Below are 23,344 nucleotides of genomic sequence, written 5' to 3' on the forward strand. Positions count from 1 at the left end.
AGGTGTGCAATGCAAAGAATAGGAGAACCAAGCTATGAGAGGTGAAGGGGTGTCCAAAAGAAGAAACGTTCACCAAGCACGGGAGCAACCAATCTCGCTTGGGGCATGTCGTGAGATTCTTCACGTGGTTTCTTCGGGAAGATAAAGTTGACAGAGCACTTGATACATCTGAATGTATGTAAAGCAGAATAAGACACTTGTCAATAAGATTTGAGTGAAATTAGTGAGCAGTACATAGAAAAACAAGCAAAAAAAAAAAAAAATAGCAGCAGCCAAAAACAACAAAACAATAAATGCCAGGAAACAGAAGTTGCGTAGAAAGGAAAAAATAGCATGGGTTGCTACATTGCTTTACCATAGTTACCTTAGCACAGTTATGCTGATTTAAGCACAAAATATCTGTCTATTCAAAACTAAAATGAAATTATATTGAAAAGTAGGAGTAAAAAGTGACTACTAGGAAATTAGGGTAAAGAAAGCGAAGAGAGTTAAAAGCGTTTTTTTGTTTTGTTTTGTTTTGTTTGTTTTTTGGTTTGTTTTTTTTTTTCCAAAACAGAAATCTGTATGCACAGCCTAAAATTAAAACACAATGGAATGAAAAAAATCAAGTATGTTATTAGGGACATGGAGAACTAAGATAATTACTAAAATTGGTGAAAGGGAGACGTGTGTTTGGGGTGAGGGGTTCTATTATTATTATTTTTCTCATAAAATTTGCAAATCATTTGACCCTTAAGCTGTGTGTATATATGGCTATGACAAAAATCATGATTGAACTAAGAAAAGAAATTCTGCAATATCCATGCTGCTCATGACATTCATCAGCTTGATTCTTGACATAGCCTATTCTTTCTAGTAAGAGAAAACTATTAATTTTCCTTCATCATTCTTAACTACTTCAAAGAAGTTACCGAATTTTAGAAACTTAAAGCACGATAATTTTAGAAACTTAGTTATTGAATTTAGAAACTTAAATCCCTGCTATAGTTTTAATAATAATGCATTTAATAATAATACACTTCTAAGTATACACACACACACACACACACACACACACAGGAAAATTTCAGGTGACAGATGTTAATAATCCAACAAGCTGCAGGAAAAAAGAGCACCCAGGCTTTGATGCTCCCAAGAGCTGCTGAAGGCCTCAAACCAGCTACACAGGTATCTAGTGGTAATATTACTTTAACACCAAAACTTCACTTTTCCAAATCTTTTTATTCTGGGAGTTGAGGGAGTAGGGAAGACAGGTAGGAGAACATAATTGGAAAAGGAATAAGAGCATCAACTAAAAAAATCCACTTAGAACCCAAAGAAGACCCATAGTGACATTACTGTTTATTGTCACTGGTATTTATTATGAAATATTTGTGCTACAAATGAAATGTTTTATTTGAATTCCAAATCATTTACTTAGCCTGAAATCAATCGAGATGCAAAGCATCCTCACCTGTGGCAGCCACAAGTGTATATATCACAGTGCCCATCAATGTATGTCCAAGGGGTTTAATAAGTTTAAACAAAAGATGATTTCCAGAATTTTTATAGCAAATTCACTGAGTACTCTGGTCCGAATGTTTGTGTCTCCTCCCCCCCCAACCCCAAATTCACATGGCGCCATCCTAACATCCAGTGTAATTAGATCACACGGGGGAACCCTCATGAATGGAATTAGTGCCCCGTAGAAGAAACACCACAGCGTCCCTTCCACCATGTGAGGACACAACAAGAAGTCTGCTGCCCAGAAGAGGGCCTTCCCCCAACCTTGATGGCACCCCGACCTTGGACTTCCAGCCTCTAGAACTGTGAGAAGTGAATTTCTGTTTCTAAGCCACCCAGTCCGTGGTATTTTGTTATAGCAGCCTGAACAGGTGAAGTCACTGAGATTCTGAGTCAGTGGGGATCTTGTTCAGTGCACCAATTAAGGTAGGTAGGACTCTGGCCTTTTATAAAAGGTCATTGTGGGTTCCAAGAATATGAAGGACTTCATCACAACACACTGATACAGCAGACATTGAGCAACGCATTATGGGTAGTGTCATATTTATCTTATATGTGGTCAGAATATGGCATCTTAGGGGGTTCAAAAAGCATTAAAAACCTTGCTATACATATCTTTTGACCCAACAAGTTCACCACTAGAAATCTTCCCCCCCCCAAATTCCACATGTGTACAAAGATATACACACAAGGATGTATACTGCAGTATTAGGGGTAAGAGCAAAAAAAAAAAAAAAAAAAAAAAAAAGAAAAGAAAAGAAAAAAAAAAGAAAACATCTGTTTATTAATTTTAGATTTTCCAGGTGATACATCTGAATTGTAGACTATTAAAACTCCATTTAAATATATGTATATACACTCATACTCACAGTCTTGAACATATATATGGTCATATATCCAAGGTATTTTTAAATGAAAAATTTTTTAAATATACTACTGCAATCTCATTTATATTTTTTAAAGATATACATGTGTGTGCACATATGAATTTAAATGCCTAGAATAGACCCTAGAAGAATACATACCACTGTTAGTAGTGATTACCTCTGGGAGGATTGTATGGAAAGGATAAGGGTTTAGAGAAGCCATATGGAGTGATTAAGGGTGCAGACTTTGGACCCAGAGTCCCTAAGTTTGAATCCTGGCCACTTAGATACGTCCTCTCTAGATCCTTCCGTTTCCTCAACTCTAAAGTGTAGGGATGCATGTGAGTATTGCTTAGAACAGACTTGGCACAATCAGCGCATGAATTAGCAAGCAGGAAGCAAATGCTCATCAGTGTTCTTAAGGGAGAATTTTAGTTTTTTAATTTACTTTTATTTACTTTTTTTTTTAAATGGCTACGCCTGAGGCTTATGAAAGTTATCAGGCTAGGGGTTGAATCAGAGCAGCCTACACCACAGCAATGGGGGATCCAAGCCTGCATCTTCAACCCATACCGCTTATGGCAATGCTGGATCCTTAACCCACTGAGTGACGCCAGGGATCGAACTTGCATCCTCCGAGACACTGTCTTGAGTTCTTAACCACTGAGCCACAATGGGAACTCTGAGAATTTTAGGTTTTTTTTCTGTAACTTCTGTTTTATTTAACTTTTGTACAGTAGATCCATGTATCACTTCATAATCTAAAATAAAAAAGACCAAATCCAGAAATTTTGATATTATTGCTCTGATAATGACACAATTGTGTAAAAATGTCAAAGCATTGAGTTCCAAGACCTCTTGCCCAATCACTGCTAAATGAACTAACGTACTCAGTACTCTGCTATCTCAAGGGCAAGAAATTATTGTTCTCTCCCCTTAATGAATCCCACAGCGCTCTGTACACAGCGGGTGTGCACTAAATGTTTGCTGATAATGATAATGGTGAGGATGCTGACAGCTGTGACACGCTATAAAGTTTAATTTAAAAGCCATCAGGAAAATGTAACACAAAATATGGCCCTTCTGAATTTTATCTGCATGAGAAACAAGTTCTGTTAGATTATTAATAAAGTAATTCAGTGCACATTGTACAACTGATTGCTTTGGTGCCATCTGAGTTTTTGGCTCGTTAGTGTGATCTAATTATTATTTCAGATGATTCAGAGGGCATGGCAAGGTCCATTTCTATTATTTCAGTATTAAAAGTTGGTCTCCTGTAAGCACTTTCTAAATTAAATGCGCAAAAGGGATGTTATCAACCAAATTATATTTAATCCCTATGGCAAGATTTTCAGCAATGTGCCTGCTTTCTATTTCCTTAAACTACAGTATTACTTTGTTTCTGCAGTGACGTACTCCTTTTCTCTGTATTTAAGTAGTCCATGCATGGAGAGAATGACTTTTTTTTGAAAAGATGATGATATCGCTCTCTTCTAGCTGCATCCCAGTTTTGGAGGGTTGGGCTTCAACTATTTATTTATAGGTTACGCTGTCTCTCTTTTGCAATCACTAAAGCATCAGCCAGGAAGTATATCGATGGCAATTATCCCTCCTATCATCAAAGTCTGAAATTAATCTGATGATGAATTTCTGTCTCCTTGATGCTGGCATGGTGGTGCCTGCAGTGATAGGGAGAGACTCCATATAATACATGGAAGGATACACTGCAAGGAACAAGAGCCAGAACTCTGGGGTATAGGCGGCCTTCCTCAATGAGCGATGCTCCCATAGCTATATTCATCGGCATCTACTCAGGAAAGAAAAACTACACTAAGTTATCTGAACAGGGAAATTTTAGCATAAATAATTGTAAACCTAGAGTTCCCTCGTGGCTCAGCGGGTTAAGGATCCAGTGTTATTGTGGTGGGTAAGGATCCAGCCCTGGTTACAGCTGTGGTGCAGGTTCAGTCCCTGCCCTGAGAACCTCTGCATGCCGTGGGCATGGCGAGGAAAAAAAAAAAAAGAATTGTGAACTAGTAATAGGACATTAACTATTTAGAGGAGGAAGGCGAACTCTAAAGATGACAAGAGTGGTAGACATAGGGTGCAGCTACCACTCTAGGGTAGAAACACAACACCCAAGAAGGAACAAACCGGGAAGAGAATCCCACCCTCAGATGACACTCAGATCTCATTGGAGAGGGAGTACCTGTGGCTTATTAGATGGCAGAAAAGTTTGCTGAGGTGTCCTAAGATGAGCCTGGCTGCTGGGTTCCTGATGAGACTCACTAATAAGCCGCCCACTGTAGCATTAATTAGACTCACAGGAAAGTCACCTTAGGTGCCAGCAAAGGCTAAAAACTCACTGCAAAGCCACTTACTGAGGTGATGGTGAGATTGGCAGAGAAGCCTACCCTCTAGAGTACCCAGGAAGCTTTCCAGTGGGAAAGCCAGGCAATAGGATGCCTTTCTGACTCACTGGGGAGCCCTTGGCTAGGGTGGTGGCAAGGTTCACTAAGAGGTGAGTGCCACTTGTAGCTGCACACTGAATGATGCAGAAGGAAAAAGCACGCCATATGCAGAACAAAAAGCCCCCTTCCTCTTGGAGTGTCCCTCCAGTGCTCTCTATTTGCAATACTAATATTTCAGGCAAAGAAATATTTACAGGGATGAGCTTCTGTAGCACAAAGAGGGCAAAGAAGGGTGGATTTGGACCTCAGAAGCAATAAATTGATAACTGGTACAATAGTCAAGCATAAGTTTTATTAAAGAATCTCCTAAAAATGATTCTCCTAATTTTTTTGACCATTTGGTCATTCATTTATTAACTCAATCAAGAAATATTTATTGAAATTCCCACTTTGTGCAGTGGGTTAATGAGCTGGCTCATCTCTGTGGAGGCACCAGTGCAGTGGGTTAAGAATCCAGAGTTGCTGCAGCTGTTTCGTAGGTTGCAGCTCTGGCTTGGATTTGATCCCTGGCCTGGAAACTTCCATATGACATGGGTGTGGCCAAAAAAGAAAAAAAAATATTTATTGATTACGCACCATATGACAACTACCATGCTATGGACCAAGGTTAGAGTCATCAATGAAAGTCCAGGAACTTCATCTCTGATGGCTGGGCTTCTCCCTAAGGTTTTTAATTCCACTCCCAATTTATTCAATATTCCTGTTACCCTTTCTCTGGATTTGGCTTTCTTTGTTCCCAGAATGCTTCTCAGCCTTTGATGGCTACTCCCAAATAAAACAAATAACACAGTATTTAGTCAAATACGTTTACACAGAAAGCTAGAAAGATGGTGACATCCTACACTAGAACATGGCAGTTAGAGGCTAGCAATTAAGAAAGGTAGGATGCTTAAGAGGTGGAATAGGCAACTCTTGGTGAACAATTGAATGGAGGAACTAAGCAGAAAGATTGACAATCAGTTTTCTTTTTTTTTAATGTTGCCATTTAGAAAACGTTCACCGAGAAAGGGTCTACAGGAAGGAGAAGTGGCTTGGAGAGGGAATTGTGTAGGAAATGATCAGGTCAGTTTACATATGTGGAGTCTTAGGTGCCTGAGGGGATAGGTCCAGTAGGAGGTTGATGTTTGCTCAGAGCAGAAGGTAAAGTCTAAGAGTCATGATCATAGATGAGTTTTCCCAGGTCTTGAATGAATGAGGAAAGTAATGAACAGTAAATGTGACAAGATCTGGGGCAGAGGGAAAGCAAAGTTTCCGTATATAATCCACCCACATTCTCCACTGTGCGTCTACATTTGATCTTTATTCTAGGCTAATGAAGAGCAAGTTATTGTCACTCCATTTTCTTGGGCTGTAAGAGAAAGGAAAGCAATAGTAGTATTGAGTCTCTGTCCCTCCTACGTTCATGGTCTTAAAGTCATCCAAGGCTGGGAGGTCCCATTGTGGCTCAGTGGGTTGATTATGACCCTGATTAGTATCCATGAAGATAAGAGTTCCATCCCTGGTCTTGCTTAGCGGTTAAGGATCCAGCATTGCTGTGAGCTGTGGCATAGGTCACAGATGTGGCTCGGATCCCGCATTACTGTGGCTGTGGTATGCGCCGGTAGCTGCACTCTGATTTGAGCTCCTAGCCTGGGAACTTCCATATGCCGTAGGTGCAGCCCTAAAAAAAGAAAAAGTAAATAAATAAGATTGAAAAAAAAAATCCAAGGGTGATCTGACAATGATGGATGTGACATTTTTCATTTCAGCAGAGTTGATTTGGCTGACTTGCCCCTTCTTGCATCTCACATCCCTCTTAAAGCTCTTGCTCAATTGAAAAGAACCCTCCCGACTGCTAAAAGAAAAAGAGTTATTCTACCAGAGAATAATGGAATAACTGTTTTCCCTACCAAAATCTCCAAATAAACTCCCTGAAAACAGAATTTGCTCAGAACTGAGGGGAGAAAGGAGAGAAAATGAGAGGTAAAATACAAGTAGGCTCAGCATTAAGAGATCCCTGTCTTTTACCACTTGTTTCTGGAGCCGCCTCTGCAATCCTGTCCTTATACTTCCAAAGCTGTTTCCAGTTGCAGGGCCACATCCATCCTTCCTTATTTTTAAAATCCCTTAATAATCAACAGTGTAACACACAGGTCAGATCTATACAGCACTCAAATTACTTGATTAGAAGTGTGAAGATTTCTGGAGAAAATCTATACTAGTTGGCAATCATAGTAACAAACTATAATTGCCTTACTAACTGATCTGGTCTAGGAAATATTAAAGATTTTCTTCAATTCCTATTTCTCCACTCATGTGAATTTTCTTCTTTCTGGTCAAGGTCCTCTCTGAACAGCTTTAGGAGAGTTTAATTTCCTCTTGCCCTTAAACCCACCCAGCTTCCTGTCCCTGCCTTGAGTAGATTGAGCTCTCCTTTTCTCCTTATCCATTAAAATGCTTTTGGCTGTGTGTACAACTGAAATGGCTTAAGTAATTTTGAAAATATATTATCTCACATAACAAAATGTTTCTAAGTGGGACAGCTCCAGGACTATCTAATTCAGCAACTTGCTAACCCATGTACTTTCCATCATCACAGACCAACTGTCTGAAAATATTGACTTTATTTTTTAAATTCTCCTTTGGAAGCAAGATGGCTGCCATAGTTCCAAATATGACTTACAGATATAACCACATCCAACATGTGTGAAAGACACTCCTCGAAGAGGTGAATACCATAAGCCAGCATAAGTCCAAAATACCCGCTGCATTGGACGGAAAAATGAACACTACAAACAGCCCAAAGGAAAGTAATGATCTAAGTGAAACCCAAGGTGGGGGCAGCAGGGGTCAGGGGAGAGATCTGAGAACAAGCCTTCCCTACAGACGCAAGGACTACTGAGCCCATAGTTTTTAATACCCAAAACTCCACCCCTAACAATTCCACCCTCAGATTTGTCTCTGATTTCCATTTTACAGCTTGAGCAATACAGGAGTCCTTTTTTTCTCCTTGCAAGGATGCAGTTGTCAGAATGGCAAAGGAAGGAAGAAGAATGGAGGAGGGAGGAAAGAGGAAGACAGATATTTTATTGTTCCCCTAAGCCAGAACTTCAAGACTCGGGAATCTCATTTAAAATAATTGTTTAGAGGACTACCTCTCACAATTCTTCATGCTGCTGCAAATGGCTCAAGCACCATCAATTAATAAACAGTGTCCCTAGTTCTTACAGTGCTGCTGATATTTGTAGATGTGCAGTAAGAATTTAGGATTGTGGAAACTAGGTTGATTTGGGTTTAAGGAAGAAACAGAACTTGAGCTTGGATTTAAAGAGTGGGAGAGGAGTTCCCGTCGTGGCGCAGTGGTTAACGAATCCGACTAGGAACCATGAGGTTGCGGGTTCGGTCCCTGGCCTTGCTCAGTGGGTTGATGATCTGGCGTTGCCGTGAGCTGTGGTGTAGGTTGCAGACGCGGCTCGGATCCCGAGTTGCTGTGGCTCTGGCGTAGGCTGGTGGCTACAGCTCCAATTCGACCCCTAGCCTGGGAACCTCCATATGCCGTGGGAGCGGCCCAAGAAATAGCAGCAACAACAACAAAAAGACCAAAAAAAAAAAAAGAGTGGGAGAGAGCAAGGCAGACTTTTCCTATTAATATATGAATGAATATGAAGCGCTCAGGCAACAGACCCCTCCATTTGCTAAGGCCCTGCTCCTAGCCCAGCAGCCCCTCAGAGACAAGAGATGATGAGGGCAAGAACTAATCAGCGCAGATGCGGTTGGCTTAAAAAGAACAGGATGGTTCAAGATACATACGTAGGGTAGCAATTTAAGGTCTTATTGAGAAATCACATTTGTGGGAGGAAGAGAGGGAAGAATCAAACAAGGTGATAGAAAAAGGATGCTATTACAGACCCCCACAGAGAGAGAGAGAGAGAAGGGGAGAATGAATAAGAAGATCAAGTCAGAGAGAGAGGTGAAGCAAGAGAAGTAGACAGGAACCTGGTTCTGTGTAACCTTACAGGCCATCTTAACCATTTTGTACTTCAATTTAAGAGTAAAGGTAAACCCTAAAGCCTTCTAAACAAGAAAGTGACGTGATCAGGGTTGTGTTACAGGTAACTCCTGTTGCTCCACAAAGAACGAATTGAAGACCAGTAGGCTGAAGACGAGAGGATTTTGAGGAGGTGTTGGCAGTAGTCCACCCAAAAGACTGATCCGCTGGACATGGATGGTGAACGTGGGACTGGGGCTGCGTGAATAGATTGAAGAGATGGTTAAGAGGTAAATCTATATAAGATTTCATGATAGGACAAAGTAAGAGGAGAAGAGGAGTAAAGGGTCAAAGATCATGACTAGACTTTTGGTTTAGCCTTTTGCGAAGTGGAGAATTTGAGAGAAAGGTAAACTACATGAATGGGGTGGCACTGAAGGATAAAGTTCATTCTTGGATATGTTACACTTGAGGTGACAGTGGAGCATCCAAGTAGGAAAGGATGGATGTGTCCGAAATTCAGCCTGAAATGGAGGCTCTATAAACTCTAGGATTTGGGGAAAGCCAGATCTGCCAGAAGGTCTGGCGGGATGGCCCCGTGGGGATACATGAAGCCTTCTGGAAAGTAAGTCTAAGGTAAAGAGGAGTCATACTACTTTGGTTTGAGAACTGATTCAAAAAAGAGAGATGAATTTTGAACACTGCATGGTTCATAAATCAAATGATCCTCGTGTTCATCCCCTCAGGAACCTGCTCTACTCTGTTGCTGGGCTACAGACCTTCAAGTAAAAATCTAATTCTGCTTACCCTCCATAACTTCAGCGGACAGCAAAAGTGAAAGGCATTAGTAGCAGTAGGTCTCCAGGCGCATGAATGCTGTTCTTTGTGATGAAAGTACATCAGCCACAATGATGGAGCCTTGAGCATTCTCTGAATTACAGAGCAGTGTCCTGGATGGAGCTACCAGGAAAATTGCTCCTGTCTTTCAGGGGCATTGGTGGATAGTGGCCATGTTGATGATTCTCATGCAAAGGAGCTAGAAACACATCCCATGAGTGCCAGTTTGTGTAAATATAAGAGGTTGTTAGTGGAAGGAAACTTAGAAACAGCTAACTAGCAGCATGAACATGGACCCCTAGCCATCAAAGTCCCATGTAGAACTGTACTTAGACTGGGCATCATAGGATGAAAACTATGAAAAAGTCTCCTCGAGGGGCCCACCCCAGTAATGCACTATAGGGCACTCTCTATTTATAGATGCAGGGTGTAGCTAGACCAGTATGTTACAACAGAAGCCTTTTAACTCAAGAAAGGGGCTTGATAGTATAAGTCTCTAGAATTCAGTACTAGCTGGTATTAGCTTGTTTATCAATTGAACTAACTCATACCTGCTGAGCCAGCTTTTTTCTAGGCTATTAGAAAGGGGAGAAAGTGAGCCTCCAGGGCCTTCTAGATTCATCTCTCCTTAATGATAGTCTATAAAAATACTTTAGCTTAAAGGGAAGAAAATAACTGATGCCATATTTGACCTAGTTGTAAGAGGACAGGAACAAATCCTTAGAAGAGGGTATACTTCAAAAATTTCCATTAAAGAAGGGCTTAGATGCAATCAATGCTTTAGAAACTCCTGGAAATATCTGGGGGGCAGGGAATATGAGGGGTTTTTTTTCTTGGTGATCAAATGAAAAAAAGCATGTAAGAATGGAGCCCAAAGAGAAATACTCTTTTGGGTCTCAGAAACATGTAGCCTGGGACAACCGGATTATCTGTAGCATACATAGATTACATACAGAAATACTGAGCTGATCCAGCAAAATGGATTACAGACAGAGCCACACATATGTAAAAGAAAGAATTAATCACGTGGTCCCTCTACCAACATGTCAGTGAATTTGAATATGACACCATTTTGCTTAAAGTTGGCAATATCTTGACCATCAAAAAGGACCAGTATTTTAGTTTTACTTTAAAAGAGAAAATTCAGATACCACAGAAAACATTTTTACTGACTTAGTTTTATTTCTACATTGAGCTCAAGATGAGAAGTAAATGACGAAAATGGAAATCAAGAAGAAACATTTTTGTGTCTTTCCTTTTGTTTTTTGTATTTTTCCATCTCATGCTTTCTATCAACACGTCCCCTCCTTTCTTTAACGAGCTGTTATCTCTGAGGATTAGCAACATACATCCTTTTCCTTACAATAAGTAGAAACAAGCCCTCAGTTAGTGTGTGGCTGTGTGAGTGTGTGTGTGTGTGTGTGTGTGTGTGTGTGTACGTGTGTGTACTCTTAACATCCTCAACTCTATTGATATTGTAACAGACATTACCAACTGGAGCCCCTGGATCATTCTTTCTTCTTTCTTTTATTAATAAATCACACACACCCCTACTCAAGCTTGTGCAGGCACAAGGCCACCCTAGACTGCATTTGGCATTGATACTAAATTCCCACTAAGGGAATGAGAGCAGCAGTAATCTGTGTATTGCCTCGGTGCTTCCAGGACCCCCCTTCCTCTCTTTTCTCCTTTTCCGACTTACTAGCAGGTGGGGACAGCTGGAGCAGCCACCTCCTAGAGGTGGAAGCCACGTGTTGAGGAGGACCCGGATGTCACTTGGGGACCTTGTGGAGCAGAGATGTTACATTAAAAAGAATCAAACGTTTATTTTATGTAAGCCCCTTCATTTTGAGGCCTCAGTTATAGCAACTTAACTTGTACCCTGACCACAAATATCAAACTATAGAGAATTGTCAACCTATCTTGTAGCGCTGAATTAGGACAGGTATGCAGTTCTGAAGTCTTTAGCATGCTTCATCTAATTCAATCTTATTCTTACACCTCTTTATGTCTACTCGACTGTGCAAAATTTCACCTGCTTCTCAGATATCTAGTTTTATGGTTAACCTTTATTTTTTAAACTAATTTATTTTTTTAGGGCTGCAAGTTATCTGATTACCTAGTGAGATTTAAGGGCATGAAAGCTTGCATTGCCTTAAGTTATCTCCTTATTATAGTGAGCCAACTCTCCTTAGTAATGTCTCACATTTTTGTTAAAGTAGTACATTTGGAAATCCCTGTTCAAAATGTGATGGTGCCATTTTAAATGGATTAATACAAGGCATGTTAATGTGATGACAAAGATGGAGTTTTTAGATTGTCTACATGTCATATAGCCAGATAGCATGGTGTTTTGGATCCTAAGACAGATATGCTTTTCATAGCAGGGAAGAACAACAACAAGGCTAAAAATCCTATAAGGAATGCTCTAGTGGACCTTGAGTCATTCAGGAAGCACTGGGACACTTTGGATTGTGAGGACATCTTATTGGCAGAATGTGAATGGGATCTAGGGAACATCCTAGTAACACATTTGTGCATACAACTGTTTTATTTATTTGGCTATTTAACGTATGTGTAGGAAAATAAAGGAACTAGACACTAAAGTATTCAAGGGCAGTCGACAGAAAGGGTTCAGGAGGAAAAATAAAAGCTCTCTCTGCTAGACTTGTAACCATTCCATGCATTTGTGATTGGTTACAAAAAGAAGATTTTTTTTTAATTCAAAAATCAACATTGAAAGAAATTTTTAAAGAAATTCTCAATCTCACTAGTGTTATTTCAACCCATTTGTACTTCTTAAATAATAACTTACTGCTTTCTGTATGTAATTAATTCTGTACGTGTTCCACTTTGAGTGTTATAACACATTAAGGGTACAACACAACTATCTGGGTCTGAATTCCAGTTCTGTCATTTACTATCTGTCAGATATGGGCAGATTACCTCACCTCTCTGTTCTTTGTACTCCTCATTTATAAAAAGTAAGAATAAAATGATTAACACATAAAACATTAAAGTGTGATCTCATACATATTGATGGATAAATAAATGTTATAGAGTCAACTTGGTTACATAAAGGATTTTGAGTTCTTCTAAATATAGTCACATCAATATTCATGACAGTATTACTAATAATATATTCTAAATCCATGACTAATATATTTTCACAATAAGTCACAATTTTCATTTTACCGACAATAAATATTTAGCTTTTTCTCATAGGACTGGTCACTCTATTTTCCATTTCAGGGCTTTCTAGGTGATATATTTGAAAGATATAGAAAAAGAAACATTTTTAGGGAAGAATTTGAAAACTGCTTGAAACTGGGAGTTAAGGGTTGTGTGCTTTAGATAATAACACACTTGGGACAGTACTTCATAGAGGTTATATGAGCCAGCTCGACTATAAAAGCAATACTAGTGGTTGTCTGGCATCACACTATTTTCTGCAAAAGCTATATTAATGAATTGCAGTCTCAATTTCTTGGGCTGGCGATTTTTGGTTCATTATCAAAGTAATATAAAAGGTTTCCTGCCCCAAACCCTTATGCTGGGAATTTGATGATCTCCACGAAACAGGCTCAGCAAATTCCCATGATGTCAGCCCACTGAGCAGTTTTCCAAGACAGCAGGTCTTGGCTGGGCCTTCTTAGCAATAGTCCCACTAAATGAAAAGAGGTGAGGATAGGGGAGCAACTCTGCCCCCTCTGTTCACAAAATAAATGAATCACACTGGGTCTGTCTAGCACTGCCATAGACTTTTTTCTCATTAAAGAACCCCTAGAGGACCCACCTAGTATCCATGAGGATGTGGGTTCAATCCCTGGCCTCACTCACTGGGTTAAGGATCCAGCATTGCTGTGAGCTGTGGTGGAGCTAGCAGATGTGTCTTGGATCCCACGTTGCTGTGGCTGTGGTGTAGGCCAGCAGCTGTAGCTCCAATTTTACCCCCAGCCTGGAAACTTCCATGTGCTGCAGGTGCAGCCCTAAAAAGACCCCCCAAAAAAATCCCCAAAAACCTCTATATAGTGTTTTTTTCAGTAGAAATAGATTTCTCCGTTTTCTTTCTAGATCAAGCTATTCAGACTCAGTTATTTAGATCTCAGAGCAGGAGTTTAATGAGTCAGATGAGAAGCCAAGAGTATCATCTCTTGTGAAGGCATGCCTTGTTAGAATGAGGATTTTAGCTCAAAAAGAAGTGGTAGGTTCATTTGCTTTGTTTCATAGATTCCACGTATAAGCAAACACACACAAACCATATTAGCCTTTCTCTGTCTGACTTATTTCATGTAGTATAATCCCTCTAGGTCCATCCATGTTGTTACAGATGGCAAGATTTCCTTCTTTTTATGGCTGAGTAATATTCTATTATGCATATACACCACATCTTCTTTATCCAGTCATCTATTAATGGACACTTAGGTTGCTTCCATATCTTGCTATTGTAAATAATGCTACAATGAGCATTATATATATATATATATATATATATTTCTTTTTAAAAATTAGTGTTTTTGTTTCTTGTAGAAAAATACCCAGAAGTGGAATTGCTGGATGGTATAGTAGGTCTATTTTTAATTGTTTTGAGAAATGTCCATACTGTTTTCTATAGTGGCTGCACCAGTTTGCATTTGCATCTACAGTGCACATGGGTTCCCTTTTTCCCACGTTCTTGCCAACACTTGTTATTTCTTGTCTTTTTGATGGTAGTCATTCTGACAGATATGAGGTTTTGAGGTTTATGACAGATAGGAGGTTTGCATTTCCCTGATGAGTAGTGTTGTTGAGCATCTTTTCCTGTGCTCAAAACAAACAAAGCAAAATGAAACAGAATATTCACTGATGCAGGGAACAAACTAGTGGCTACCAGAGAAGAGGAGATGGATAAAGAAGATGTGGTGTATATACGTTTTTATTTCACTTCCCATGTAATTCTTCCTATAGGAAATGAATGTTTGCCACATACAATTCAATTTTTATCCCTATATTAATTTCTGCTTCAAATTAACAAATTAGTATTCACGGTTATACGTTGGATTTTAAACTTAATTTGTGTCTGTCCATGAGATGTGTCAAGAGTGCTTTAAAAAAGTTTTCTGTCTGGCTGCAAGGCTGAGAATCAGATCTGGGCTTCAGAAATGAATAGCAGCCATGCAGTGAGACACATACTCTGCAGCCTATGTGCTTTCTGTACATTTGATACATGTTATAGTATTTCTGTACAGCATCAATGATGTTGCATTCTCTCCATTTGGCACTTCAGTCCCAGACACAGGGTAATCTATCTGACATCAAATGGACGTTGAAGTGGCCGTTTCTATAATCACCATACAAGACCACCGCACAGAACATCCAAGTATTTCAGCCATACTCCTTGACCATAGGCCATACTGTGCAACCACTCCGTGTGTAAGGAGGACCTTGGCGGTGGGAATGACTGTGTGCAGTCTTAACGGTGCCCAGGCTAGCTGCCTACACATGAAAGATGAGCAGTACACTGCATGGCTGACTCCTTCATTTTGTTCACGTTAATTATCAATGAGATAGGCACTTAGTAACAAAGCATATGAGCTTTTTCAGGTCATCAGGATGCCCTGATGGGACTATAATTGGTTAAATTCCTTATTATCCTTCTGTTTTGTCTTAGTTTTAGTTTCAGCAACAACAATCAAACTTACTCTTTTGTATGCTTTACCAAATTTTTTACTTATTCTCACAGCAAGTAAGTGAGATAGGTAAGGTGGATAATGTTATTCTCATTTGATTGATGAGGAAAGAAGCTTAGAAAAGATAAATAATTATACCAAGCTCAACACAGTCAATAGGTGATGGAGTTGGAATTTGAAACCAGATCTAATGATCTATGAAAGTACAAGTCATGTATTACTTTAATAGTCCTTGGAATAGTGGCTCTTCCACTTTGTGTACTTCAGAATCATTTGGGACCCTGATTATATATTGTACTAGTCCAAGCTGCTAGTTCCTTCTTCTCAAAACAACTGTAGTGAAACAATAGTCAGAAACAAAGCAGGAAAAAAAAAGACCTGAAAACCTAACTCAAGCCTGTCACAAACTTTTGGGGGAAACCAAGGTGCTTGGTTCGGTGAGGGCTATTAATATAGTAATGGTAAGATTGGTTGGATAGGAGCTATTAAATTACCTGAATGCAGAGAAAAGAATTTGTAAAAAGAAAATGGAAAATGAAAACTAAGAGATACAAAGAACAGAAACAGAAGGATCAAAATTGGATAGTAGGTGTTGTAGGAAAAAGAGGAAAAGAATAATGCAAGATGAACATATTTAGAGAAATAAGATAAATTTTATCAAATTAAAGAAAGGTAGAAGACTTTAGATTGAAAAAAAGAAACTTAAAGAGAAACAGGAAAAAAAGGAAAATTTCACATCCAGAAATATTATGAAACCAAAACATGAAAGAAATCTAAATGTTTCTGAGAGAAAGGGCAAATTCTTAGAAGGAAGTTTGCTGGGTCAAAGAATACAAGCTTTTGTAATATTAGTTGGTTTTGCCTGGGTTACTCTCTATAGGAATTGCATCAATTTCTGTCCACATAAGTAAAGTATGAGAGAGGCCTGTTTCCTGCAACCCGGTCAGCATGGTGTGTTATCAGACCTGGGATTTTTGACATTTTGATAAATGGCATTTCTACTTATTTTCAACTTACAATGACCTCATTATGAGAAAAATTTTGCATATTTTCATGTTTAAAAGCCATTTTTATATCCTTTAATATGAACTACCTGTATCTTTCACTCACTTTGCCACTGGATGTTACTCTTTATATATAACTTTTCCCACTTTGTCCTTTGTCTTTTGACTTTGCTCATAGGCAGAAATTTCTGATTTTTACATGACTAAAAATTTAAATAAATTTTCTCTTATAATTTCTGAATTTTTGTCACTGTAAAGAAGGGCCTTCCCACCCCAAGGTTAGAATTCTTTGGAAGCACCTAGTTCAGAATTTCTGGTCCTGTAGTTCTGGCATAGAGCCAAAACTCTGCTTTAGAGCTCTCCCCTCATACCTTTATGTTAGCTACATAAGTGATTAATATCACAGCAACTCAAATGTCATTTGATATTAAATCACTCACAGAAGGTACAGCTCTGATTCTCAGAAACTATTAATATAAAGTAAAGTTGTAACCACTTTGAATACTTAAAACATCACAAAAGCATAATATCAAAAGGTGTAGAGGGAGTTCCTGTTGTGGCTCAGTGGTAACGGACCAGACTAGTTAGGAATCATGTGGATACGGGTTCAATGCCTGGCCTCGCTCAGTTGGCTAAGTATCCAGCGTTGCCATGAGCTGTGTGTGGTGTAGGTCGCAGATGTGGCACAGATCTGATGTTGCTGTGGCTGTAGCATAGGCCAGCAGTTGCAACTCCAATTCAGCCCCTAACCTGGGAACTTCCTTATGCTGCACATGCAGCCCTTAAAAAAAAAAAAAAAAAAAAAAAAAAAAAAAAAAAAAAAAAAAAAAGTTGTGGAACCATGAAGTAAAAGCATGTGAATAAGGCTCCCTCCCAAGCCCCTTTGCAAGGATTTTCCTTTCACCTCCATCAGAGCCACTGTTCTTTCCAGATCCTGGGCCTCTTAGCACAGGTGGGCGTGGAGCCTCTTAGCACAGGTGGGCGTGGATAGTGCAACTCAGGCCACACACAGGGAGCACAAGCGCTGGCAGTTCTAGAAAGGAGTTTCTTCTTTTGCTGCCCATACTCATCTGTTCTCTGCTCTCAAAGTTATCTCCCCTACATCTATTCCATCAATGAAGGATTCACTGATCCATTTAAGCACAGCAAGCTTCTTTCTCTCTCTCCCTCTTCTCTCTCTTCTCATTCTCTTGGATCTTAAGACTTCATTTGGTCCCATGGTTCTCAACCCCAGCTGTACAATAAGTGACCTAAGAAGTTTTATAAAACTCTCCCTGAATGAGTCTCAAGCCGAGCCCGTTAAATCAGAATCTTTGGGGGTGGGGGTCGCATATGTTATAAAATCTGCTCAGGTGATTCTAAAATTCAGTTGACAGTCCCCTTCCCCCTCATCTAGTTCACCAATCAACTCGGCTTGCACAGTGAAGAGCAAGCTGAAGGATGCAGGAAGAATTTTGATAAACCTTGGGACGTGCTTCTGGAGATGGTACATTCCGGAGAAAGGTACCATTTCTGGATAGATGGGTGCAGTAAAGAATTTGTTTTCCCAGAGAGCAGCATGAAAACCTTAGGAAAATTTTGACATTTTGCTTTATTTTTCCAGAATGCCCTGAGAATTGTTTTCTCTCTCTTCATTTCTTATCACGCTAAAGGAAAGATTAAGTCACCAATGATCTCCCTTTCTTCCTATCTTTTATTATTCCACACTTCACTGTCCCCCCGGAAACTATACACAGCTTTGTGTGTGTGTGTGTGATGTTTTCTAGACATTAAGTATCAGATATTCAACAGCACAGAAATTGAGTAGAATTCTTTTTTTCCCCCAATCAAATACATTTTTCTAATATTTAAAGACATTCGTCATGCTGAAGTAATTGCCCCCTTACTTCCTGCATGTTTAAATGTGAATGAATAGGCTCATGTGTAACTTGGAGTCTATCTCTGCATACTGGCTGCTGGTATTTATAGCTAAGATTTTAGACAACAACCACTGTTCTAGACCTAACAATCCCATTCTGTTTGCCACACTCGCTTCTGTAGTGGATGCCCATGACCTGAAACTAGAATTTCCTTGATTCTTGTCATTGTCCCCATTTCTTCCGCTTTCTACTTTGCCATTAAGTCTTCCTTTTCTCTCTTCTCTCACAGCATAATTTTCCTCATATTCCTACTCAGTTGGTTAAGTATCCACCATTGATACTTAAACTCCAAATCAATAAAGTACCTCTTTTTGAAATAAATTTTGTCTACACAGATTGAAAATACAATTGTGTTAATGACAGCACTATTATAGTTATTGCAAAAAAAGGAAACAAGTGCCCCCTATATTTTTGGCCAAGTGTACATTGGACCCATTCTCCTTTAATTCTATATTTTCATTTTGTACCCTCAATAATAATAGATCCCTATGTAATGTCATGTAACATATGTTTGTTTGGGGAGCTCTGAATATAATTCAAGATAAGAAGCTTACCTAAAAACCAAGCTCTATTGATACGAAAAGATCATACATTGAAATAGTTATTCTAAGGATGACCTGACCCCCTTGCTGTACAGTGGGAAAATAATAAATAAATAAATAAATAAATAAATAAATAGTTATATGTAGTAATCTGATTCTTTTTTCTGTGGAAGTTCCATAGTTTTTTTAAAAAATAGGCGACTAAACTAGAAAATAATACTAAAATAGAGCCTTTAAGTTTACCACTTATTTTATTTATTTTTTTTCCCCCTGTACAGCAAGGGGATCAATTTATCCTTACATGTATACATTTTTCCCCCACCCTTTGTTCTGTTGCAATATGAGTATCTAGACACAGTTCTCAATGCTATTCAGTAGGATCTCCTTGTAAATCTATTCCAAGTTGTGTCTGATAAGTCCAAGCTCCCGATCCCTCTCACTCCCTCCCTCTCCTATCGGGCAGCCACAAGTCTATTTTCCAAGTCCATGATTTTCTTTTCTGTGGAAAGGTTCATTTGTGCTGGATGTTAGATTCCAGTTTTAAGTGATATCATGTGGTATTTGTCTTTGTCTTTCTGACTCATTTCACTTAGTATGAGATTCTCTAGTTCCATCCATGTTGCTGCAAATGGCATTATGTCATTCTTTTTTATGGCTGAGTAGTATTCCATTGTGTATATATACCACATCTTCCTAATTCAATCATCCGTTGATGGACATTTGGGTTGTTTCCATGTCCTGACTATTGTGAATAGTGCTGCATGAAAGTTTACCGCTTTTTAAAACTTCATTTTACTTAGATCAAATGTGATTGTGAACTGTAAAATTAATGTAACCCTGAGTAAAAGCTTAAAGAAGTTGAACTAGTACTAAGGAAACAACAAAATGTTTCTTTTATCATTAGAGATAACTTGAGAATTTGGGGGGATTTTGATTTGCTGGTAACTAGCTTTAGAATATAATTTCTTCACTAAAAAGCAAGCAAAGTTATACAAATTTGGATAACTGAGCATTTTAAAAGTATACTTGATATGGAAATAATTTGCTAGTATTTTCTAAAACTTATCAGAATATTGTTCTACATTTATGTCAAATATTTCCTATATTTAAAAATAAAGACTTCCTGCTCACCACATCCTTTTGCTTGTAATAGCAATAGTGGCAAAAAAATGTAAATTAGTTATGAATCATTTGTCCTGAGTTTTTTCAGTCCCTTTGAGTGTCTTTACCTCCTTGTTTTCTATCCCATTTTCCATGTCACTTTTCAAATGAGAAATGTCAGCTCTGTTTTAGCTTTAACAGTGTGCAGCTTTTAGATAGCATTGAGGGTTAATTGGAATTTTCCGTCTAGTTACATTCTGAAAATTAAAGAGTCAGTTTATCAATAAGCCTATGATATCATTTCCATTTCTGCTGTTCCTCAAGTTCACTAGAGGAGTCTGACTTTTATCTTTCTTGGTAGTGACTGCCAAGTGTAAAATTCTTAACTATGGTGATTTTCTGGGACATAATTTTCTTTTTTAAATAATAACAATAGGGTATCATTAACTGGTTTATATTTTTATGGCACTTTAAAAATAATGTGGCTGCAAAAATTAAATGGTAAAGTTTTCATAATTAAAGGATTAAATTGCCCCATTAGAAATGGGATTTTTCTTCTTTGGTGTAATGTCTGTGTTTATGGCTGAGATAAAGAATCAGCTGAATTAATAAGAATGAAATTTAACAGGAATGTATGTTACATTTTCTGCTTGTATTTTTACAAATATTTAAAAAGAATAACCCAGTACAGCTTGTGGAAGAAAAGGCTTAGAAGTTGTGTTAGGCAGTAAGTTTAGTGTAACCAAACAGTAGCTTTGAAAAAGAGAACTTGTCATTATGCTACATTATAATAGAATCAGATGAATAATCTACTCTTCTCTTTACTGGTTAGGTTACACCTGATGTACTCTCTTTAATCTAGTCACCACAATTTTTTTTTTTTTTTAAAGATACAGACCAGGGTCCCATACAGTATTTCACAGAATAGGTTGTATTAATGGCCATTGGGGGGGAAGGAGGTCCTGCGATCAACCATTGAATTAAACAGATTTCTTCACTGAAAGACTTTTCAATGATTTAATATGCAAAGCACAGTTTACCTCTATGAGAGGACATGGTGGGTACATTTTTTCGAAGTAACTGACAATAGAAATCACTTTTATTTATTTATTTATTTATTTATTTTATTTTTTGTCTTTTTGGCATTTCTAGGGCTGCTTCTGTGGCATATGGAAGTTCCCAGGCTAGGGGTCTAATCAGAGCTGTAGCCACCGCCCTACACCCAGAGCCACAGCAACTCGGGATTCGAGTTGTGTCTGCAACCTACACCATAGCTCACAGCAACGCCAGATCCTTAACCCACTGAGCAAGGGCAGGGATCGAACCCGCAACCTCATGGTTCCTAGTCAGATTCGTTAACCACTGAGCCACGACAGGAACTCCAAGAAATCACTTTTAAACAGCATCTCTTACATCTGGAGAAATAACTTTTGGGGTAACTGGGTTCTACAGAATACAGTTGAGAAAATGGTGATATGTTCAACTGGAACTTGATCAAAGGAGAGTAACCAGCAAAGCATTTCTCCACTCCTCGCCTGACCTCCCCATCACGCTGGTCTCTCCTGTTGGTGACCTGGATGTTGTCTTTCTGTTTGGCTTATACTCAGATACAAAGAGAAATACATTTCTTGCTTTTATGAAAAATCTGAAGCAGATACAAGAACAGATTTGCTTACTACAAACTTAAAAGTTTTATGATTAAAAGTCAAAACTGGGATTTTAGAATGTGTGCAAACTGTTGAAAGTGACATATTTACATTTCAATGTTTTCTATTAATGTGGAAAATGTTTACTGGAACTACTGTATAGAGATGGCATTTATTATTATTATTATCATTATTATTATTATTATTTTGTCTTTTTGCCTTTTTCTTGAGCCACTCTGGGGGCATATGGAGGTTCCCACGCTAGGGGTCGAATCGGAGTTGTAGCCACCAGCCTACGCCAGAGCCACAGCAATGCAGGATCCGAGCCACAGAGTCTGTGACCCACACCACAGCTCACAGCAACGCCAGATCCTTAACCCACAGAGCAAGGCCAGGGATCAAACCCTCAACCTCATGGTTCCTAGTAGGATTCGTTAACCACTGCGCCACAATGGGAACTCCGAGATGGCGTTTATTATTGATTATCTCATAGCTTCAGATCTATATGAATATGAGGGTTTTAGTCAAATTTTCTTTGGGAGTATGTAGCACAGCAGAATACTGTTGTTTGAAATGTATAAAATGAGTCCAGCAAATGCCAGATAATCTTTCAATGAGGTAATCTTTCAGTTACCTATATGGAATACAAAAATTATAGAAGTAGATTCCAGAGCTATGGTGCACCCTAAAAGCTAGCCAAGGCAATCATTTATCTGATAATTGAATTGCTTTTACCCATCAAATGGTTTGGTAACTAGGAAGGTTACAAAATATCCAAAAGCTATAAGTGTTCAGGCAGAGTTAACTGAATCAAGTGACCTCACACATTCCTCTCTGTTCTAAAATGTTGTAACTCTGATGTGAAGGATTAGAATTAATTGAAAATATGAAACATAATACAATTTTATATATTTCATTTAAACAATATCATTTTGATGTGTTGAAGGCAATTGCTGGTATTATTGCATCAATTTTTTTAAGCGGCTATTTTTATACAACTAATGTTCCATTCACATTGCCTCCACACAGCAGGGGCAGGAAATGGTTCAGAGCAGAAATAGAGAAGAGTTCAGGCTTAATGAATGTCCTAAAAATCAATAGGGGATTTGCTTTACCTTTATTTGTTTCCTAATGTCTGATCAATATCAAGTCTGCTGAGGGCATCCATGAGGCTGAGAGGTTCCTACCTGAAGTTGATGCCATCTTCAGCTTCGCCAGTTGGCAGATCCTATGTTATACCTTCCCTCCCATCTTCCAATTCTCAAATACTGGCAATAATTCTGGAGAGTGGAATTTCCATTTGCACAGGAAAAATGGAAACAATAGAACTGCCTATAAGTTTGGGGAATCTAGAACTGAAATAATGTGTGCCCCCTGCAACAGGATATTAAAATGATTTCAGCGTTAGAGTCTTTTCAATTCTTTATTTCTGTTAGCATTATTTTTTTGGAGTTGTTCTCTTTGAATTCAGCCAGTCCTAAATTTCATATTCAGTCAAGCCCCACACTAAGCCTTGTTAATGCTCTTGCAGCTCCTTTGAAAATCCTTTCCTTTTTATTCATAGTGGCACCTCATAATATGGCTTGTTCTCAAATCAAATCTGAGTTGTTACTGTAGCTTTTGAAGTGGCCTCTGACTCCACCACAATTAATTATGCACACCTCAGATGACTTTTCTTCAAGACTTGCAGTTTTAGAGTTGGATGGCCCCTGGGGATCTTTAGCTGTCCAGTAGCATAGGGACATTCCAAAACTCGGACCATTAATAGCTCCCTATCACCAATATTGTACTCAATGACCTTTCCAGCCTTGGATCCCCC

The 23,344-nt window shown here is 38.7% G+C and overlaps 1 long non-coding RNA gene across 2 annotated transcripts in view; it reads left to right on the top strand.

Annotated features, from left to right (window-relative positions):
- Nucleotides 1–23,344, top strand: part of LOC100514329 — a 243,374-nt gene that overhangs the window by 110,992 nt on the left and 109,038 nt on the right. Inside the window, exon 3 of one of the 2 annotated variants that reach the window (XR_002340407.1) lies at nucleotides 8,932–9,097. The exons of the other annotated variant lie outside the window; for it this stretch is intronic. This is a non-coding gene — a long non-coding RNA (uncharacterized LOC100514329). The remainder of the gene's footprint in view (nucleotides 1–8,931; nucleotides 9,098–23,344) is intronic. 2 annotated transcript variants of the gene reach the window in all.

The sequence above is a fragment of the Sus scrofa genome, chromosome 18, assembly GCF_000003025.6.
Source record: "Sus scrofa isolate TJ Tabasco breed Duroc chromosome 18, Sscrofa11.1, whole genome shotgun sequence".
Taxonomy (NCBI): Eukaryota; Metazoa; Chordata; class Mammalia; order Artiodactyla; family Suidae; genus Sus; species Sus scrofa.